Source organism: Perissodus microlepis, chromosome 23 (assembly GCF_051167445.1).
Source record: "Perissodus microlepis isolate ML-2025 ecotype Zambia chromosome 23, ASM5116744v1, whole genome shotgun sequence".
Classification (NCBI taxonomy): Eukaryota; Metazoa; Chordata; class Actinopteri; order Cichliformes; family Cichlidae; genus Perissodus; species Perissodus microlepis.
The window spans coordinates 27378072-27399608 of NC_140482.1; the positions used below are offsets into that span (position 1 = coordinate 27378072).

The 21537-nt window shown below is 38.2% G+C and overlaps 1 protein-coding gene across 11 annotated transcripts in view; it reads left to right on the plus strand.

Moving 5' to 3' along the window:
* naaladl2 (N-acetylated alpha-linked acidic dipeptidase like 2) overlaps positions 1 to 21537 on the plus strand; it is a 460659-nt gene that overhangs the window by 119364 nt on the left and 319758 nt on the right. For 4 of the 11 annotated variants that reach the window (XM_084921764.1, XM_084921763.1, XM_084921766.1 and 1 more), the window contains one exon: positions 21401 to 21474. The exons of the other annotated variants lie outside the window; for them this stretch is intronic. The gene's annotated coding sequence lies outside the window, so the exon portion shown is untranslated. The remainder of the gene's footprint in view (positions 1 to 21400; positions 21475 to 21537) is intronic. 11 annotated transcript variants of the gene reach the window in all.

A 21537-nucleotide genomic window follows, 5' to 3' on the forward strand; every position in this document is an offset into this window, starting at 1 on the left:
ATGTGGTTCTCTGTTAATTTGCTGTTCTATTCTATGTCAAACGGTTGCCCAGTACTGATCATGTCTCCCTGCTCTAATCCTTTCATGGTGCATAATGCAGCAATATGCACGATGAAACAATATTACTATTTGTGCATGAAGCACATTATTAGAATTTTTAGTAATCATAGACATGTCCTGACATTTGAGAGATTAGACAAAATTTCACAGAAAATAATAGAGTCTGTGAAATCTTAATGTTTTAGCTTCTTAATCTTGCCTTCTTTTCAGAGTGTTATGGAGTCCTTGGACAGTTCATATGGCTTCATATGCTTATAGTAACTTTAGTGAAACATTCAGTGGGCCAGAGGGTTCACAGGAAATAGAAGGCGGAGACACTTGATTGTGTTTTACAGATAGCTGTAGATGGCAAATAGTGGAGGAAAGGGTAATTGAAGACAGTTCATTAGATGCTGATCCGGTTCCCCCCAGAGGGCCCGGTGAAGGCTGGAGGGAATAGGATTCAAGCTGGGCAGAGAATTAGACAGGATTTGCTGCAGGCTTTGGTTCCTCTGGACAAGTTCTTACTCATTACTCACTTGAGACAGGCAGGCTCACTTGCTAACACCACTATAATACTCACATTATTAGCTGAGGAATATTACTTGGGAGATAGGTCCATATAAGGGGCAAGAAATGACTGCTAGTGTTTAAAATCTATCCTCCAAATTGTGTGCTAGTCTTATAATAATGGAAATTTAAGATTTCAGTGTATTTCAAAATCAACCTGCAATATATTGATTCCCAAAGAACAGATATAGATCACATTCACAACATTACTGTTGTATTCAGGTCGACAAAAAAATCTATATATACTGGTGCTATTACAAAAGCACACATGCAAATTCTTTCATCTGTGAAGCTGAGTCTTTTACCGCTTTGACACTAGCCTATCCTATATAAATTTTATTCAGAGACAGATTTTTCAGTTTGAACTTGTGAATTAAGAAGTTAAATTTTTTAATCATTTTATCATTAAGACATGCACTGGACGTATATTTATACATTCCAGTAAAATGCCCAACATAAAGACCTGTAACAAATTAAATAACAAAAGTTGCTAAATTGCACTAGATCTATGTTAAAAGCATGGAATCATGAACTAGAAGGGCACTTGTAGAGATGGCTGCACAGATACCTCTGCTTTGATGTTTACATCTCTATAAATTAGCACTGAACTATCACAATACTATGTACTGCATTACGTCATAGGTGCTATTTGGAAAATCCACAACAGTTTCATTTAATTTTATGCACCATTTTCACATCTTTGAATTAGCAGTTTTGGTTTTCTCATTTCCAGGTGTGAAATGTTGCTGTTTTGATGAACTGCCATTTATCACTTAAATCGTGTGGAGGGAATAAGGGGATCACCTCTGTTTAGTTTTCTGTAAACGTCACCATATAATACTTGCTTAAGGTCATTTTAGGAAGAAAATTCCTAAAAAACAAATACACTACTGCTCACCTATCTTATTGACCACAGAGATACTTATCAATAAGCAATAACACTGATCTACATGTAAGTTGTTTCAGAGCTATAAACATAGGTGATGGTGAGTGTTCTTATCAGATAGGTGAGTTATAATAGCAGATGGTTCCAACATCTGCAACACCATCCCACATAGCAAAATTGGTATGGCCCAGATCTGGCCCACACAGTGTGCTTACACATGGCCCACATACCGCAAAGAATGGCAGCCCTTTGGTGGTCCAGATCTGGTTTGCCAAAGGTAGTCCACACATGGGCCAGCACAGGACCACCAGTGTGTCTGCAACTGGCCTTGTGCTGGCCCATGTGTGGACCACCTTTGGCAAACCAGATCTGGACCACCAAGGGGCTGCCATTCTTTGCGGTATGTGGGCCATGTGTAAGTTGTGTGCAGCCACAAGCCAGTTGTAGACATACTGCTAGCCCAGAACAGTTTCAGCTCTGGCCCCAGATGTCAGCCTAATGTGTACCTTAATCAAGCCATGTAATAACAACATGTGCTGGAACATAATAGTGCAAAAGTAACATGATGAAACTCTGTTCAGACAGTGAACGGACTGATTTTTATATAGCGCTTTTCTACTCTCCCAGATTACTCAGGTTTCTGTACAACATGTCACATTCACCCAATCACACACTTTCTCTAAACTGACTGCTTCCTAACTACATTCATTCATACTCTTGACATGCAGAGAGCCAGGGATCGAACCACTAACCTTCTGATCAGTAGGTGACCTGCTCTATCTACTGAGCTACAACCACCCGCTAGCAAAGATAAATAAACCGTCACTAGGTTTTGGATAAAGTGTACACTCACAAACCTGTTAAACCTGCATTTGAAACGTTGGCTACCATAGCAGTATAGTATTGCAACATGGTATTTGGGTCTGTGATAGCATGTGACTTTAGAACAGTAAAGCCAACTTTCTGTAACAAGGTATACCAGGCTAAAATCAATCCAGAACTCAAAAAACCGAGGTGAAACATTAGTAGAATGATAAGACATCAGTCCAGGAATTCATAATTCAGCTGGAAATTAAAAATTACCACTTCAAACACAAAAATAGTAGTATAACTGAAACAGAAATCCAGACTTAAATATGTTAACTGGGAACTCTAATACACAGAAAACCCTAGGATTTTGACAGGTGAGCCTTTAAGGAAAATGCCAAGCAGTTGGCTTTGAAATGGTAAAAAGATTATGAGTGGAAGACCTAAAATTCTAGTAAGTTGTAAGATATAAGATTGTTGATAAGTTAGCAGTTTACTAAACAGCTATCTTCTTTTCACAATATGACTTTGGATTAGAGAGCCCCAGCCTAGGAATTTATCTACGATAAGTTTTAAAGTGAAACTGCATGTAAAAGGGATTAACTGAAAACATGTAAATATGACTACCATTATCCAGTTTTCAGTTCCTTAAACCAGCGCTCCCCAACCCCTGTGCCGGTCTGTGAGTTGTTTGGTACTGGGCTGTGAGAGTTGAGGCTCAGGTGTGAAATTTATGGTTTTCAGGGTTTTTATCTTTTTTTATTGCTATTTTTTATCATTTTTATTGTTAACTCTGTTTCCCTGGGTCTTTTCCGGTGTGTTATGAATAAATCTTCTTTGGCACTGGCACTGATTTTATTTTTGTTGGATTTATCTGCAACACCTTAAAGGCCAGTCCGTGAAAATATTGTCAGACATAAACCGGTCCGTGCCCCAAAAAGGTTGAGGAATGTTACAGATATTTACTTCAAATTATCAAAAATGAGTAAAATTACAATTTTATACTTTTTTGTTACTTCTAAGAAGCACCACTTAAAACACAATGTCTTAATGTTACAAATAATTTCAATGAACAATTATGAATGTTTTTTTATTTTTAATTTATTTTTTTTATTTCATCTACAAATTTTGTCTTTAAGTTCCAAAACAGTGATGGGCTGGCAACTGACACTGATCTGATATAACAAGACAACATGGCTCATTCTAGTATTGTATAGCAGAAAGGCAGGGTTCCAGGCTCCATATTCTACAATAATCAATACTGCCATTTTGTGTGGGAGATGTGACACTGTCATCTCAAGGCATTGAAACAGTAGTCGTCTTCTCCCGCTACACTGTGGTGTTTCTCAGCTAGGCTTTTCTGCATCAAAATGTCATCATTTCTACCCCTAGTCTTCATTCAGTTTGCAAATATGGCTTTTTCAGAAAGGAACATACTGCAGAATGAGCTGCAACATTCTTTGCTAACGTTGAACTTTACCCATGTTGATCATGAGGCAAAGGGTTATGCACTAATGGTAATTATGAAAGTGCCGAAGTAAAGCCTTTGACTGTTACAATTATTCGAAAAAAAGGAATATTTTGATAGAAGCAATATATCTGCCAAAGATAAGCCACTACGTAGTACTTTCTTTACTGTTTTTATTTTTATATGAAACAATTAATTAATGTTTTATGTGATTGAGTAACGAAAAGAGCAAGCAGATAACAGTGAAAACTTCTCTTGCGGGCAGTTTTTATCACACTCCACTCCACTTCTCTACCCTCAGATCATAATCTGCTTTCCAGAATTTGTCATGCTTTTATAGTCCTTTTATTGGCTTTATTTCTCTCTGTCCTTTACTCTGATCTTCTCCTCTCCTCTTCGTTTTCCTTTCATCTACCTCCACTCATCTCTCCTCCTTTGATTATCAGTTCTTGTAAAACTTTTGTACTCCCCTGAACTCCTCTTCTTTTTCTTCTCTCTTGTGCACTCCTTTCAATAGCTTTCTCATACGTACATGCGGAGAAGTACTTTCTATGACCTGGTTGGAACAAGGGAGAGTATACAGCCTAGCAGTAGCAAAGCAATTTATTTATCTTTCTCTGTCCGGCTTGACCCCTTTTTGTGGGAAGCAGATTGCTTCTGAAAGTGAAATTTGAGGGCAAAGCTAAGGTCCTGTTTCATGGACATGTAGATATGCCATTTCCTCCCCATCAATGCCATGTCAAGGTGTTAGGTTGAGAACATCTGCTGTTTTTCTCAAAAAATACAGAAGGCTTTGACAGATCTGTTTTGGTTGTGGACTTGCAAAAACAGCAGCCAGTGCATGAGCTATAGTGAACTTATCCAAAAGGACGCCTCATTTTTCCGTGTGGATTTACAAGATTTGTAAATGTGAGGTTTCTGGTATAGAGATAGCGGGAGAGACACTGTCTAGTCTACATCCTGCTTGTAACAAAAGTCAGTCATGTGTGTATTTTTAATTAATTGTATTGTGTTTGCTTATTACTTGAATGGCATTGAGTAAGAGTAAGAAAGGGCCATTAATACGGTATGGTGGTAGTTGGTTACAGATTTAGCTTTGGTGGTCAAACCAGAGCACTGCATGTGTTCACGTTCTGTTAGCCTTCTTGCTTTGAATCTGCAGGATCATTACACACTGAAAAAAGGCCATTTACTTAATTCAATAGTGGACATTGGTTGCACACAAATGTTTTGCTTTGGCAGAAACTTAAACAACTGAGTTAAATCAAAACAACTTATTCATATTCAATAAACCTGTGCATTTTGTGTTGATAAAACGCGATTAAAACATGTTTAGATGAAGTAAGTTGAGCTCTTGGAATATTTTCATCCTTCACAATTTTGTCATTTTATTTCAACACTGTTCAATAACTTTTACCCCAGTACTACTTGGTCACTTAAATACTACATGTTCTCTTCATATTGCATAATGTTTTTTTGGTTTTTGTTTTTTTCTTTTTTGCCTGTCCCGTTTGGTTCTTTTGCCATCAGAATTGTTGTCTAAAGGCAAAGAAAGATGCCCAATGGATTTACTTTACCAAATGGACCAACCCAGCCTTGCCGTATTGGTCTATTTGATTCACCTTTGCTTTTATTGTTTATTTTATTTTCATTTGCTGAACACGGGACAGACTTGACTGGGGAAAAGAAAAGGGAGAAAGAAAGAGGGAAAGAAAAAGAGCAGGGAAGAGGGATGGTGATAAAGGGCAAAAACCTAAAACCAACAAAACAAACAGACAAAAATTACATATATCAATCACCTGGATCACCTGTTGAGAAAGAAAAAAGAGAAGACAAGCAAAGAAAAAGAGAGCAATATAATAAACAACATCATCGCGATGATCTATGTGAATATAACAGTAAATACTAACTATTAAATATTATTGTGCAGCACGTAGGATCGACAGCGCACAGTGTGCTTTGAGGTAGCAGCTAAAAAGGGTATAGTTTGTTTGTGTGAGCACCCGTGTGTACACCTGTGAGCGTGAGCATGCTTGTATTTAAAAGGTTCCTTCATGTAATGATCTGCTAGAGGGTGTGGGGAGCCACAGCCCCGTCCTCCTGGGCATGAAGCAGGTATGGAGGAGATCAAGGCTCCAGACATCCAGAGGCCCCAAGAGCAAAGGAGACCAAGGAAGACCAATATTACATAATGTTCACCAAAGTCTAGAGTCCGGTCTTTATCTTTATTCTGGTTGCAGGGGGGCTGGGGCATAACCCTGAAGTGATAAGGTAAGAGGCAGGGTACACCCTGGACAGCTCACCAGTCTATCACATAGAGACAAACAACAATTTGCATTCACATTCATGGACAATTCGGAATCACCAATTAACTCTAATAACTGCATGACTTTTAACTGTGGGAGGAAAACCAGAATACCCAGAGAGAAACCACTGCAAACTAGCCAGATTGTGGATTTGAACCCAGGACCTTCTTACTCAACTAAACCACCATGCCATCAATCCAGGTTTAAAGCTATGATTTCAAGGCTTGATGCCGAATTTTTCTGTACATTTTTGTCCTTGACAGGTTAAACCACAATAAATAGCGATAGCATACACGTGGTGTGTGTGTGTGTGTGTAGTTGTCTGCCTCTTATAACTCCAGTGATTTTCCTGCAGTTTGAAATCTTGTGCGATCTTGTGAATTTCATGAGTCCAGCAACTAACCACTCTTACTAGATTGTACCATTTTCAGTGCATTACCGAATCTCAGTAAAGCCACCTGCTTGAATTACTGTATGATACGGTCCCAAAAAGAAAAATAAATGAAAAATGAAAGGTGACAAGGAAGGGTATGGTTTTAAGTTTTATTGTTGGATAATTTGGTCATCAGACAGCACTGAATAGCTCTGTGCGAGTGCAAAAGCTGATTGCAGTAAACACTTATACTTAGGAGGACAAAGTAGAAAGCTGCCTTTAATTCCTGACAGAAATATTCTCTTTTAGGCTTTGAATACACGTGGAATGCTTCACCTAGAACTGTTTTTTTTATCTTTTGTAAATTTATGGATACAAAAAAAAATCACATTTTACTACATGTCATTCACATTAACTGCACTATTCCACACTACGGTGATGCATTCACTCCTCCTCTAATCTATACCACCTCCTCTCTCCTGAAAACACTCCAGTTTATCTTCCCTTTACTTCATTATGTGGTCTTAATCATTTTAATTGTGACTAGACGGAATTCAATACAACATTAGAGCAATTACACGGTATTCTCACACTACACTGATTAATAAATTGTTGAAATGGTCATTCCTTCTAGTAATTAAAAGTAAACAATATATTATCCACAATGCAAAGAATACCTTAGCATATGCAGTATGTAACTTTCAAAAGTGCAGAAAAATTTGCACTGATTAACAACTAATACTGAACTACTAATACTCCTTTTACCATTTCACTGATCAGTATTTTTACTAATTATGACGAGCCATCGATTATTAAATGTTTGAATGTGCAGATTCACGGCTCATAATTAGGATATCTTTAGTGTCAAATTCAACATGGTGCATGATGCCGCCAGATCAAGGAAATTCTTTAGTTGCTACTCATATCTGCTCTTTCATTTATCCTCTATATAAACAGTTAGTTCACATATCATCACCATCTGATGAAGGTGCCAGTGAATTCTCCTCCTGTGTTTCCAGCTTAGTATCTTGTGTGGGACACCAGATGGCAAACCTGAAGGTTGTAGCCTCTCCCTTGTAACGGCATGCATTATTCAAAACTCATTTATCACAGAAAAGTCCCAGTGTAGCCACATTAAACATTTGCCTAGTCGTTTGTTTATGCCTTATTTATGCCTTCAAAATACAGAGCAAGGTTTGATATGTGTACAATTAGTGACCTATATTTAACCCAGTGTGACATAATGAAATGATGTCTGCTAAATAATGCAGCATGATTCACTTTATGCTACATTCTATCTTCTAGGGAGATACATGAATATAAAATGCTAAACATGAGACTCGGTACATAGTGTACACATTAATGTACTTTCCAATACTCTTCTTCATCTTCTAGCTATTTATCTTACTGTGCTGAAACATTGGTGTACATTCAGCTGCAAATAAATCAGTTTCAATAGGCTGAATTTATCTCTTTTTTTTGCTCATTTACTTAGAATATTATTTGTTATTATTTCAAACTTGAGACACAGTTTTTAACGTGACACTGAGCTTCTTAAGCCTCTGAAAATGAATCTGTTGAACATGGGAACATGGGGTTTTTAATGTTAAGCAAGGTTGAAACCCATTTTTATTTAGTTAATGTACACACATGCACCCACAGGCAAAGCTGCTGTGAGGCCTCGGTAGTAAAGTCAGGGTGGTGATCCATGTGATCAGTAGCCAGCATCCAGGCCCTGCGTTCACAGTGGGTGAATAGAAACAATACTATTGTTGTACAAGGCTTTAACCCTGCATAAAAATGAGCTGCTCTTTTTTACTGAAATTCTTTGGCACTGACACACTGGCAATGACTGTTATAGCTCCATTGAAAGTCATAAAGTCCACAGGCTACCTTTAAATCTATACAGTGTCTACACTGAGGGAAATACTTGAAGACCAGTTTTATAAGTTTAGATCTGCTTTATATTTTTCCACTTGAGTGCCAAGTTCCTCCTTTTAATCTCTTGAAGTACAGACACACAGTCTCCAAAAACTATTTGTGAATCCATCATCAAATAAAATACACTATATCCCCCAAAGTATTGACTCATCTTTGAATTCAGGGCCTCCAGTCACATCCATGGACTCAGGTGTATAAAATCAAGCATCTAGGCATGCAGACCGTGTCTTTATACACTTGTGAAATCAGTAGTTCAGTGAATTCTAGCATGGTACCATGATAGGATGCTACGTGTGCAACAAATTTCCTCTCTTCTAAATATTACGCAGGCAACATTTAGTGATATTATAACAAAGTGGAAGCAACTAGGAATGACCGCACCTCAGCCCCGAGGCCATGTAAAATCACACAGCACAGACCCGGGTCACTGCATGCTGAGGTTCATAGTGCATAGACATTGCCAACTTTCTGCAGTCAGTGGCAACAGAGTGTAGACAGCGTCATGGAATGGGTTTCCATGGCCGAGCAGCTGCGTCCAAGCGTTACATCACCTACACACTGCAAAATCTCGGATGCAGTGGGGTAAAGTACGACGCCACTGGACTCTAGAACAGTGGGGATGTGTTCTACGTGTTTGGTGTGGAAAACCTTAACTGGTCTGAAGAGAGTCCTAAGATCTACCCAGTGGAACACCTTTGAGATGAATTAGACCAGAGACTGCAAGCCAGGCCTTCTTATTCAACATCAGTGTCTCACCTCATAAATGCGCTTCTGGAATAATGGTAAAATATTCCTATAAACGCACACCCAAACCTTGTTCAAAGCCTGCCCCGGAAGAGCTAAAGTTGTTATTGCTGCAAAGGGTGGGACAACATCATACTAAACCCTATGGATTAAGAATGGGATGTTATGCTAATTCATATGCATGTAAAGAAAGAAGAATGAATACTTTTGGCAATATAGTGTATTTTGTATATGACTTCATCACATTCCATCTATGTCATTAGAAATAGAATATGTACACTTGGTGCTCAAAATCAAACTCAACTTTCAAAGCCTAAGTTTCACAAGATGTTATAATCCCTTAAGATTTGGGTCAGTGTTGAAATCTTGTCATTTTTACAGATTTCATTCATGCACCAATCTCCTCCACATTTTGCCATATCCCTGTTTTCTGCTGCATATAGACTTAGCATCTGGGAAAGCCAATAAACTCAGCTGAACTCAGTGTAACATTTATAAATCCAATTGGAAACAACCTATGCTTAGCGACATGGTTCATTGTCATGCTGGCAGTAGCATTTAGAAGCTGTTAAATTCTGACCTTAAATAGGTTTATGTGGTCAGCAGCTATACTCAGCTACACCAGGGGTAATTATAATTAACTGGTTTAAGAACCTAAAGTATTCCAAGAAAGCATTCTCCTTACCATGACACAATCCAGATTAGATTCCTGGATTTATATGTTTGATGCTCAGTTCTGATCTGTATAAAATGAGACTACTCAAACCAGCTTACCGTATTTTCCGCATTAAAATCCTTTTTATATATATATATATATATATATATATATATATATATATATATATAGAATTTGTTGCGCCTTTTGTATGAATTCTGGTTGTACTTACTGACCTCGATCCGATTTTATGTGGTACATGTGTATTATGTGGCGCTCAAATATCTGTCAAAAATGTTTTAGTACGACTTTGGTAAGCTATGAAGCAGCACCGCTTGGTGGATTGTCGGAGCGTTACGGCTACTGTAGTCAGGAGCCTCGCGGAGCAAACTGGGTCCAAAGGGTTAATGAAGTTGTACTAGCTGGTATATAATGACATGCTAGGTGATCGCTAGCAGCACAGCTATGTTAGCATAACAAACACTGAAGCTGGAGGATGAATGCTAAATTTTTTTCCACTCGATAAAAGTTAACGTGAGGGTTCCCAAAAGTTAGGGAAAAATGCAGTCGCATGGCAGGATGCTGTAAACAGACCAAACTTCAGTCAGGAGAACAACTGAGATAATCCATCCACAATACGAGGTTAGTCATTAATATACTGCAACAACATGGGAATAGAGCAGCTGCGAGATAATTCAACATTAATGAATCAATGGTACGGAAGTGGAGGAAGCAAGAAGAATGAGTTGAGTAAAGTTTCACTTATCTGACTGTTTTGTTTCGCTTAATGCGCCTTTTAATCCGGTGCGCCTTTTGTATGAAAACAGACACGTTCATCGACAGTGTGCCTTATAACCTTATGGTCCGAAAAATACTGTACATTATTCTAGCTTTCAAGTTTACTCTCTCAGTGAGCCTGTGCGTTGAACACAAAGTAAGCCTCTGTTACTCTAGTCCATCAGTCTCAGGGTTGGAGGGATCCTTATTCAGCTGATAATTGGGCAAGAAGTGAGGTACACCACATGGTCAAAAGTCCATCTCATAACTAACATAGAGAGACAGACTGCCATCCAAATTCTGTTAATTAGAATCACTAATTAACTTATCGTACATATTTGGACTGAGAGCACAAACTGGAACAGACTGCCTCTGAGGACCAAAAGAGAGCCAGAAAAACTGGATCTTGTAGTTATAATCCTAAGCGGGACAGAAAGAGAACCCCAAAGAAATATATACCCTAACAGGTTCTTTTGACAACACGTTTTTTTGAAATATTTATTACACTACCTGGAGTAGGTTACCTCAGCATCAATGCAACTTTGAAACTGTTCAAACCAACTATGTGTATGTTTTCTACACTGAGTAGCTTTGTGGTTTGCCAGCTATTGCTCCTCTTGAGCATTAAAGAGTTTTCCAATTACCAACAAGATGAATAGTAGACAGTCCAATCAATGGCTTTTAGAGGGTTTCTGCTGCTATAATAAAAAGACAGGTATTAAGGGCTAAAGGTATTTCTCGTGCTCATTTGTCATATTGGAAACCAGTGAGATGATGGGTGATTCTAAACAGGAAGTGATGCAATAAGATGCAATAAGATCAAACAACAATTCTGATGAAAGCCTAAATAAATAGAGGAAGTAATCATATGAGGTGACCTTTTGAAGGGACTATTCTTGTTTAATACATTTCTGTTCTTTATATAATGTAATGAACAAACTTAAAACAGCATTAAATGTTCCACTCATAGGTCTAAAACTATCATTACACATAAAATGGATGCTACTTACAAGTTAGATGCATTAGTCTACATGCGACCATAACTAAAATTGACACTGAATGAAGCGAATGAATCTCACCCACCAACTGTGGCAGGCTCACTGAGCCTGGTTCTGCCACAGGTTTCTTCCTGTTAAAAGGGAGTTTTTCCTTCTCACTGTCACCATGTGCTTGCTCATAGGGGTCATCTGATTGTTGGGTTTTTCTCTGTAATTGCAGGGTCTTTACCTTACAATATCAATTGCCTTAAAGTGACTGATGTGATTTGGTGCTGAATAAATAAAATTGAATTGAATTGAACTGAATGAAAAGATACATTTCAGTGAGTATTTTTTCTTATTCCTGTGTGCAGTAAAGTATCCAAATTACAGAACAGCCATATTGCTATATGAAACAGAGCACCACCTGCATTCTCCTTAACATTATTAATTTGTTGATAAATAAATTAAGTATATTAAATCTATACTGATTCGTCATTTTATTTAATTGTTACTACTTATTCGGGTTTTTTTTTTAGAGCAGCCAATAAATCATGGAATAAAGGAAGATACTTTATAAAACTTTGTCATTATAATTTAATTCACTTAATGAATTTGGTTTTCTAATTCAGTGATTAATAACTCAGTCTAAACCACATTTTTCACACTCATAGTTAGGTTTATTTTTTTATATCCTGGTGTTTGCTGCTGTAAAGGCTACAGCTTATTTTAGCCATCCTTGGCTCAAAACAAAAGTCTTAGACATATACAAAAGTTATAACCTGATTTTGAAGTAGTTAGTGTAGCGGTTTACGCATTTTCCTAACATGCAAAAAAATTATGGTTTGAGAATAGAACGGGACACAAGTCCCTTGGAAGTTGGACGAGCACACCCCTTGTGAAAGAGGGAGGAGCCAAAACACTATTTTAAAAGTAAGTTAACAGCATGATCAGCTGATCAGCATCTAAGGGATAGCATACTAAAATGTATCTGATAATCATTGTCTGATATTAGGCTAGCTTTTTGTACTTTGTTATGTATCTGCAATTGTAAACTGTAACCAGCAGACACAAACCGAAATCTTTGTCGCGACTACTGTTGGGTGTACTGTGAAACCCTGAAAAACTGTCTGTTGTCCTATCGGGTAAGTCAGCAGACTAGGCAATGTATTTATACTACCATGCTCAGTAAGTTGAATTTGAATCTTTTTACCAACTGTTTACCAACTGTTAAGCTACATTAAGCTAGCTTGCAAAGATCTGTGTTATATTCTGACTTTTTTCTCTCTCTAACTTGGCATCCAGTTCCACGCCATCTGCATTATCTGACTCACAAAAGATCTGTAAAGTGAAGACTCACACTGACAGTGTGAAAGGAAGAATTGCTCTGTTATATAGCAATGCAATTAATATTTTAGTTATATTATATTTTAGTTTGTTCATAATGTGGGTTTTTTGTGTTTGTTTTTTTGCGTGGCGACAGTGCATGTGCTTGGAATATTGGACTATATTCAGTTATATGAACAGAATAATACACATTTAAATGTGATTATATTATTATATTATATTTAAAATAATCGCACTGTCAAATTCACATCATTATTCACATCAGCACCAATCCTTACATCCGCTGAAAGAAGAAGTGAGAAAGTGTGTTTGAGACCACTTGCAAATTTGATGATTTTTGGATGCGACTTTGTATTTTTCAATGCGTATTCTTCAAGTGTGGGTCACAATCAGAGTCACAATTTAATGGTCAATGCCCCACTGATTTAGACAGACAATCCATTTGAGTAGTCAGTCAAAAAGACAAATGTGCAATCATTCAATGAGAAAGCTAAAAACTAGCAAGTCAGATGGATGTTTGCAAAGTCAGTCAGTGGGTTAAGTCACTGAAACAGATGGAGATGAAGAGATCAAAGTGGGAAAACTAGATGGACCAGCAGTCCAGATGGCTATAGAGACAGATCCCAGCCCAAGTTAAGAGTGCTGCAGCCAACACATTACCAGATAGAACTGTCTCACCAGCAGCCAACTGCCCAAGAGCTCAGTAGGCTGTCTGTGGATGCCAGAACTTGCGAGTCTGGGAACTGGGTCAGACAAATAAAATTGTAGTTTGAGTTTGATACTCCCTGGATCGCATGCACATTAAATGTCTTTTTCTTTGACTCGTGGAATCATGTACAGTATAATGAAACACAGTTTTCAACAGTCATCTGCCATTCAGAAGGAATGTTAAATGGGTACAGTACTGGACCATTAGAAGTCTATATTTGTTTTTAGGAGTGCATCACATCCTTAATGTAAAAATTCTTCTGGTCTCACATTTCTGAATATAATTAGTAGTCAATTACAGCCAGATTAGATAGTGAATCTGTATAAAGAAACATAATAATATCTGCACAACTTGTGACCAATGAGAGTTTTTGAATATCTGTTTTTAGTTTAGGCTAAGGCACTTATTGACAACACTTTAAATGACAAGCCATATCCATTTACAATATATCTGTTTATTTGCACCCCTGAAATGTCTGAGTTAACTATTCGATTAAGTGTTTTTTAAAGTAAATGTGTAGAGAGAGCCATGCCGTCAGGTTGAGATGACATTACAAAATAAAGGGTTACTGTGCAGAATTTTGAATGGGTAAGACTATTGTATTTTGGTCTTAATGATGAATCTTAGACTTCATTTTATACTGATTTGAGGCAACAGTGTGGAGCTATGTGGTATGAGATGCATAGTCTGCGATTTTCATTAGTATTAGTTTTAGGTCCTGCTGAAGTGTACGTCCTGCTGCTGAACCTGGGAAACAGGTCTTGGAGAAATGTTGAGCTACAGATTCAGACGAAACAGCTTGTGGAAGGATTCATATGTCTGTTTTTTTCTGATCCTGTAATAATAATAATAAAAATAACTTATGACGCACGTTAGACAAAAAATAGTGTTGTATAATGCAGCTGCAGACTAGTTTTGTGGGGGAAAAAGTGTTTAAAATAGTCTTTTTAAGACTCTACCTTTTGACATGTTCAGCTAAATACTTTCATGGGGTTTTTCTTATGTTAAATGCATAAATTATAGACTGTATTAAAAGATGGCTGACCAATCATCACCTCCTCACACTGTACAAAAGTGATACCATTATATTGCAAAACTTTGTGCTGCCATCTTTGCTGGTGAATTATTTTGCAAAGAAGATTTGATACAATAGGAATGGTTGACAAATAACACTGATGTCCCACCTCATTCCCAGCAGAAACACACAACACAGACACACCTTAAACTTCATGTTGGGTAGACACCAATAGTATGGGCTCAAATTGTGGTCATAAATATGTTGTACTTGTAAATCAAATGCGTAGTTGTGAACTGAGTTTTGTAACCTTGTAAACCAAAATATCTTTATGTTTGTGCATCTATAGATGAGAGTTTGTGTGTGTGTAAAAAAGATTTGTGTTTGTAAAAAATATTTACACAAGTTACAAATTGTTTTTGTTAAGGTCTGGTTACAGATACAAAGCAAAAAACTACGTGTAAAACTCTGCGCTCAAGTTCCCTCGCTGTGTGTGAGTTTCAACTTACGAGTACGAATTTTGACCTATTTTTTCTTCCTTTCAGCTGATTGGTCAATGTCATGTCAATCCTAAATATAACAATCCAATCAGAGAACAGATGGGTTTGGCTGTCGGAGGGGTGCTTTACTCAGCTTCAGGTCCTGGAAGGGTAATACAGTTTGAAGCTGGAGGATCTCTATATGAATATTCCATAAGGCTCATACAAAGGTCCGTTAACTTTCTGTAGCTGTTGAAAGGGTAAAGTTGAGCTATACCAGTGGTCAGAAATACCATTATTACTTTAGTATTACTTTAACACAAAGTCAGGGCTGACCAAGGACCATTGCTGTGAGTTACACCGCGCAGCATAAAGGCCCTTTCACAACGAACGTGGCATGCGCTGCGCTCACCGCTAACAAAGAGCTAAGGATCCAAAGTTTGTTGCGCTGGCTGCTGTCCTCTGTAGTTTTTTGCAGCAGCTCAGCGTGTACAAGATGCGCCTGCTCCTGTCATTTACTACTACCTCTCATTTAAGAATTATTTAACGGTGGTGATGAGTAAATCAAGACCATGTAAAAATGCTCATGGTGTAAGATGGTTATTTTTCTAACACTGCATATACATTGCTTTACAGTCCCATTCATAGCAATCTTAGTGTTACACCCCATGTAGAGACGGACATAAGATTTGAGGAGAGAGAAGCAAGTACCTGCTCTACGGAAAAGGATTAGGGCCACTGAAAAAAGGAAAAAAAAAGTGGGCACGTCTTATTTTCTTCTTTTCCAGAATTCTGAGAAAAAAGTCAGAATTCTGAGAAAAAAGTCAGAATTCTGAGAAAAAGTCAGAATTCTGTCAGAATGTCTCAGAATTCTGGAAAAGAAGAAAAGAAGACGTGCCCACTTTTTTTTTTTTCGGTGGCCCTAATCCTCTTCCATACCCGCCCTGGTTCTCAAACCAAACAACCGAAACCGGTTATGAGTGAAAAAGGTGATTTTATTTAGTGTCAGGAAGCAGAGCTCCAGGGTGAACCCAGGCCAAAATAATAAACAACACCAACTAAGTCCCGCTAGAGAAAATTAACTAAACCCTAAGAAAGAAACAAAACAAACAAATGACAATAACTATGTCTCGTTTCCTAGCCCAGAAACAGGAGAAAACAGTTCAAAACAAAAGGCAGCTCACCCCTTCAGCCTATGCACGCATAAGCACTGAATTTATACACACAAGTGGCGGCTCTCACAGAGCACACTTACACATATACAAATCGCACAAGAATTTGGAAACCAGGGCCAGGTCCAGGTCTGCTGTCAAAACTGCTCACTCTCACTGGCTTCTCTCTCTCTCTCTCCCGGCAGCTGTCAGAGCGGCTTTTTTAACCCAGTCACATGCCCCATGGTCCAATCAGCAGCTCACTGCTCTTTATTAGAGGAAGGACCTGCAGAGAGTCTTAAGACAAAGTAAAGGAACACAACACAGCAGCTCACACACACTTCTTATGGCCACAGGCCATAACACTTAGTTTTCTGATTAACCAGTCGACATGACTAGTTGCAGCAGCAGCTTCTAGATCTGATATAAAAGAGCAAACTCTCAAGTACCAGAAATGGCAAATCCTCAAATGGCCACTTGAGACTGATTTGTAAAGCAAACAATTCCCATAGACTCTCTTGTTAAAATGCTGCAGCATAAATAAATAGAAACAACCATAGCTGGACTGGCCATCGGCCCACCGGGCATTTGGTGATTTTTTTGTTTTTATGGGCCGATGGGTTTTTTTTTTTGTCTTTTGTTTTTTCCGTAACGGCATAAACACTGAAAGGTGGTGGATTGGCCAGATGCTGGGAGATGTGTAAAAATAACTCAATTGTTTGGTAGTGGCTATTGCGGAGCTTCCACAGATTCAGTAACATTAGCAAGGGGTGGAGGCCAGCAGGTGCAACACGCTGGCAGGATGATTGCGGAAAGGTGGGGTAGGAGGAGGAGAGATCCGAGGCGGCCGCTGGTCCGAGTATCAGGGGAACAGAACAGGTAAGAAGTTATGACCTGCAGTCTATCTGGGTCAGATATAAACCTTTATAAAGACTTTTTACAGTCAGTTACAATAACTCGTACTGCGTACTAGGGCTGGGTGATATGACCCAAAATTCATATCTCGATATTTTTTAGCTGGATGGCGATACACGATATATATCTCGATATTTTTTTTAAAAGCCATAAGTTAAGAACAAAAAGAGAGTTCTTAGTCACACTGTGTCCCAGATGTCACACAGGCACTTTTATTTACATACAGCGTAGATGTACATGACGAAATTACTCAAAAATAAATTATCAGCATTTATTAAATAATCATGGTCCATAAATAAAAGAAAACAATGTTGTTTTTGTGCATAACAAAAAGCTCACAATTGTGCAGTCAAAATGTAAACTAATAGACGCTGAGCATAATAACAAAGAGACAGATTTCACAACTGCACCACGTCTCTGAACAGGTGCCATTTGTGGTCCTTATACACACACAGTACGGTAATATTACGTTGAAGCACAGTACGTATCACTCCGCGAGGCTCCTCCTCGGTAGCCGTAATCCTCCGACAATCCATCAAGCGGTGCAGCTCCATAGCTTAGCAAAGTCATATTAAAACATTTTTTGACAGATTGCTGAGCGCTGTGTACCACATAAAATCGGTTCGCGGTCAGTAAGCACAACCAGAATTCATACATAAGGCGCACTGTCGATTTTTGAGAAAATGAAAGGATTTTAGGCCGTGCAGCCCCTCCGGGCTGCATGTCGTTAGCGCGGTTAGCTCGCTAACACGTTGACGCCATCCAGCCCCACGCACGGGGCGATCCGCGGTAACTCGCTAACGGAGAGTTTCCGCTTTCATCTTGTCGCTGCCTGCAGGTGAAGCTATGGGGGAGGGGGAGTTGTGTTCAGTGAAGGAGAGGCGAGGCCGAATAACGTTGCGTAGAGACAAAAGTGGACGAAAGAGAGGCAAACTTGCGGCTCCACAAGTATAATTATAACGTAGCATAGACTATATCGATATAAACCATATTGTCACATCTTATATCTCGTATGAAAATATATCGATATTTTTAAAAAACTCGATATATCGCCCAGCCCTACTGCGTACTAGCTAGCATGACGGAGTTTATATACAGCTGGGCGGGTGCTTTGATGTTACTGATAGTGAACTTTATTTTATTCATAAGGTTAGTTAGTAGAGTTGCCAACCGTCCCGTAAAAAAACGAATCGTCCCGCATTGAGAGAAAATATTATGCGTTTCGTATTGAGCTGAAAAGGAACAGTTTGTCCTGTACTTCAGATTGGAATGGAAAAAGACACAAAGCTGGAGTTTTTCTGCGTCTTTACGCTGCACAGCTGCTTCTTCTTCTCTCATTCTCTCCCCCTCCCTCTTCTTTTGCTACCACAATCATGAAACTGATCAATGATCAGCTGATCGGCTTTTCTCTCTTGCTTGTTTGTCGCCCACTTTGCGCCAGAAAGAGGAAACCAGCGGCAACAGCAGCACGTTTAAGCTTGATCAGCTGTTGTTAGAATTTATTTGATATTAATTTCCAGTATCAGCTGATGTTTGCTGGAGCCACAGCTGTAAAAGCTGCTGGTCATGATGTCAGTTTGGTTATCTGGTGAGAGGGAAACATGAAGATGAAACCAGGAGATGTCCTTACTGAATCATCAGAGCTCAACAGGTGATGGAGAAACAGGTTTACCTTTTAGGTGACATGAATGAGTTCAAGGGAAGATATGAACTGTTTCTAAGTGACAAATAACACCAGGATCCTTTTCTAAGTAGCTGACAGCTGGTAACTGTGCAGGGGCGGGTCTAGCAAAGTTTTGCCAGGGGCCCAGGTAGGGCATTAACAGGGAAAGGGGGGCACAAAGAAATACTTTTCTTTCTTATTCTCATTTAAAATGTCTCGATTTTAATAAATAATTATCTAAATCTTACAACAAACGTTTTCATCTGATGTAAAATGTATAGAAATCCATTATTGTACATAGTAATTTTTTTTGGGTCTCATCATAATTTCTTCAGAAGTAAGTACTGTATATGGTTCCAGTATTTTCCCACATTTTCTAGATTCTGTACCAGTACTGTGTGTAAAATGCCATCAAAACGTCAATTAGGTTTTATTCTTTCTCACCTGTCTTTCTGTCTCCTTTCACTTTTTAAAGGTTGCCATGTTAGAAAAAATATTTTGCCCTGCCATGCTGTTTATTGATGAATGAATAGTTTATTAAAATATATCTAAATCTGTCATGTATTATTTTTAATATTCAGTAATGATCATGTCTCACCTCTAGTCTTCTCTGTCTTAATTTCAGGTTTCCACCATGTGTTGTAGATAGTTCAGGAGGTTAACTCAACCAAGCAGTCTTTGGGTTTCGGCTAAGTACTGTTTAGAATACCAGAATAGGGAGGATGGTGTAGGTTTAAGTTTATTAGATTGATACATATATACCAACAAGACAGTGTACATCACTGTGACAACAGCGTTTGTTTTCATTCAAAGGCTTTGTGGGTTTTTCCTATAATACCCGGTGGGCCGGTCTCTAGTCAAAATGCCCGGGCCGATTTTTTGTCCCAGTCCAGCCCTGGAAACAACCCTTTCAAATAGCATGGTTTGCTGTGTGGTTTTACTAACAGACTATTAAGGCTAAAAAAAAATATTCATTCATTCATTTATTTGAGTAAGTGAATTGCACTCTACTATAATTTTAGTTTCACATGCACACATTTTAGTAGATAGTGGTGCATTTGCTATGTGCGACTGTGGTCGTGGTTACTATCAAAGTTTGTTCACATATGTAGATAATTTCAATAAGCAGATAAACAAAAAAAACATATGAAAAATAATGGCCTAACAATGATTTTTCTTTTTTTAATTAAAGGTTTAACTTTCATATATTGGTGCCTAAATATAACCAAGACGTTTTTAGTTTCCCCTTCTAACTAAATCAGTGAGAAAGTGAAAGCTAATCAAACAAAGCTAATAAAGTCCCAAACAAGACACAAACCTTGCATACTTACATTAAGTGTTTAAGGTGCTCTGACTACAGAGGAAGGTGGTGGATGCCAGAGATGTAATTGAGGTGCATTATTGTGAACTAAAGCCAAAGTACAAGTGAAATTTCGTGTCTGAAGAGCAGTTTAAAAAGAATTGAATATTGATTGTTGCCATGCTGAGCTTACATTCAAGGTATTTTCTCCCAGGTACAATTGTGCTGTCAGTCAGCCAGATGAAGTCAGTTTGTCCAGCTGTACTCCTCTAAGCAGCTCTCTGCTGCTGACAGACAGACGGTTTTCAAGGACAGAGATCAGAGTCAGTGTGGATTTAGTGGATTGAAGGCTCATGTTTCTCTTTTAATGTGAAATCCCAGTTTAACCAAATCCGAAGTGCTCTGAGGCTGTACAGTATGCTAACATCAGCCTGCATACATGCTCACAATGACCATAATATAGTAATAGTAATCTATAATAATAATCTGATGTTAAGCAGCTGTGCTATAACAACTATCAACAGCTAAATACTTACTTTGCTTAACATCATGTTAAACTAAGTGCTAAACAAATCTGCTATCCCAGGTCAGAAGTCAAGTTCTCTGAAAATGTTGTGTGAGGGCAAATATCATACCATTGATACCATAACTGTATATATTAAAAATCCTGCAAAAACCTTCAAATATCATTGATGCAATGTCAAGGTCAAGTTTTCTAAAAATCCTGTGAATGCTATAACTCAAGAAGAAAGTCACCTAGGATTTTCAAAATCTAGGATCCTTGATTTTAACTGCAAGAATTTTCTGCCATTAAACAGCTGTGCCACTTTAACTTTGTACATGAGTAGCAGCAATGGAAAAAATTCTGCCCTTGAATTAAATTATCATCACCTTTTAAGTTCAAAATAGGCAGCATCTTCACCTTGTTACATTCAGTATTAATTTGTAATGTTGTCTTTTTGTCAGTATTCATTACTTGAGCCTCTTTTTTTGAGCCACTGGCCATGATATAACCACTGCACATTTTGTCCTGCCAATAGCAACTAATAAGGCCTGCAGGAAGGGCACTCTGCGTGCTGTGTGTATGGCTCATTTTCATCTGAATACTTAAGGGAGAGTATTCATATCTAAATTATCAATTGCCTTAGGGCTGACTGAGAATTTGACATTCAGCCATTTCTGGGTTTTTTTCTTTATATTCATAATCGCATCTATAACTTATTATACCCTTTTTCTTCTTTTTATTAATTACCTTCTTGCGTTTTTCCTTGTTTTTAGAAACAATAATTCCATCCAGCTTTCAAGCAAATGCTGAAGTGTTAGGCTTTGCTCCAATACAGCCAATCAGCTGGGTGAGTAAACTGCTGTTGAATTATCTGCTATATTGTCCACTTTATAGTGGGATTTGTAGTATA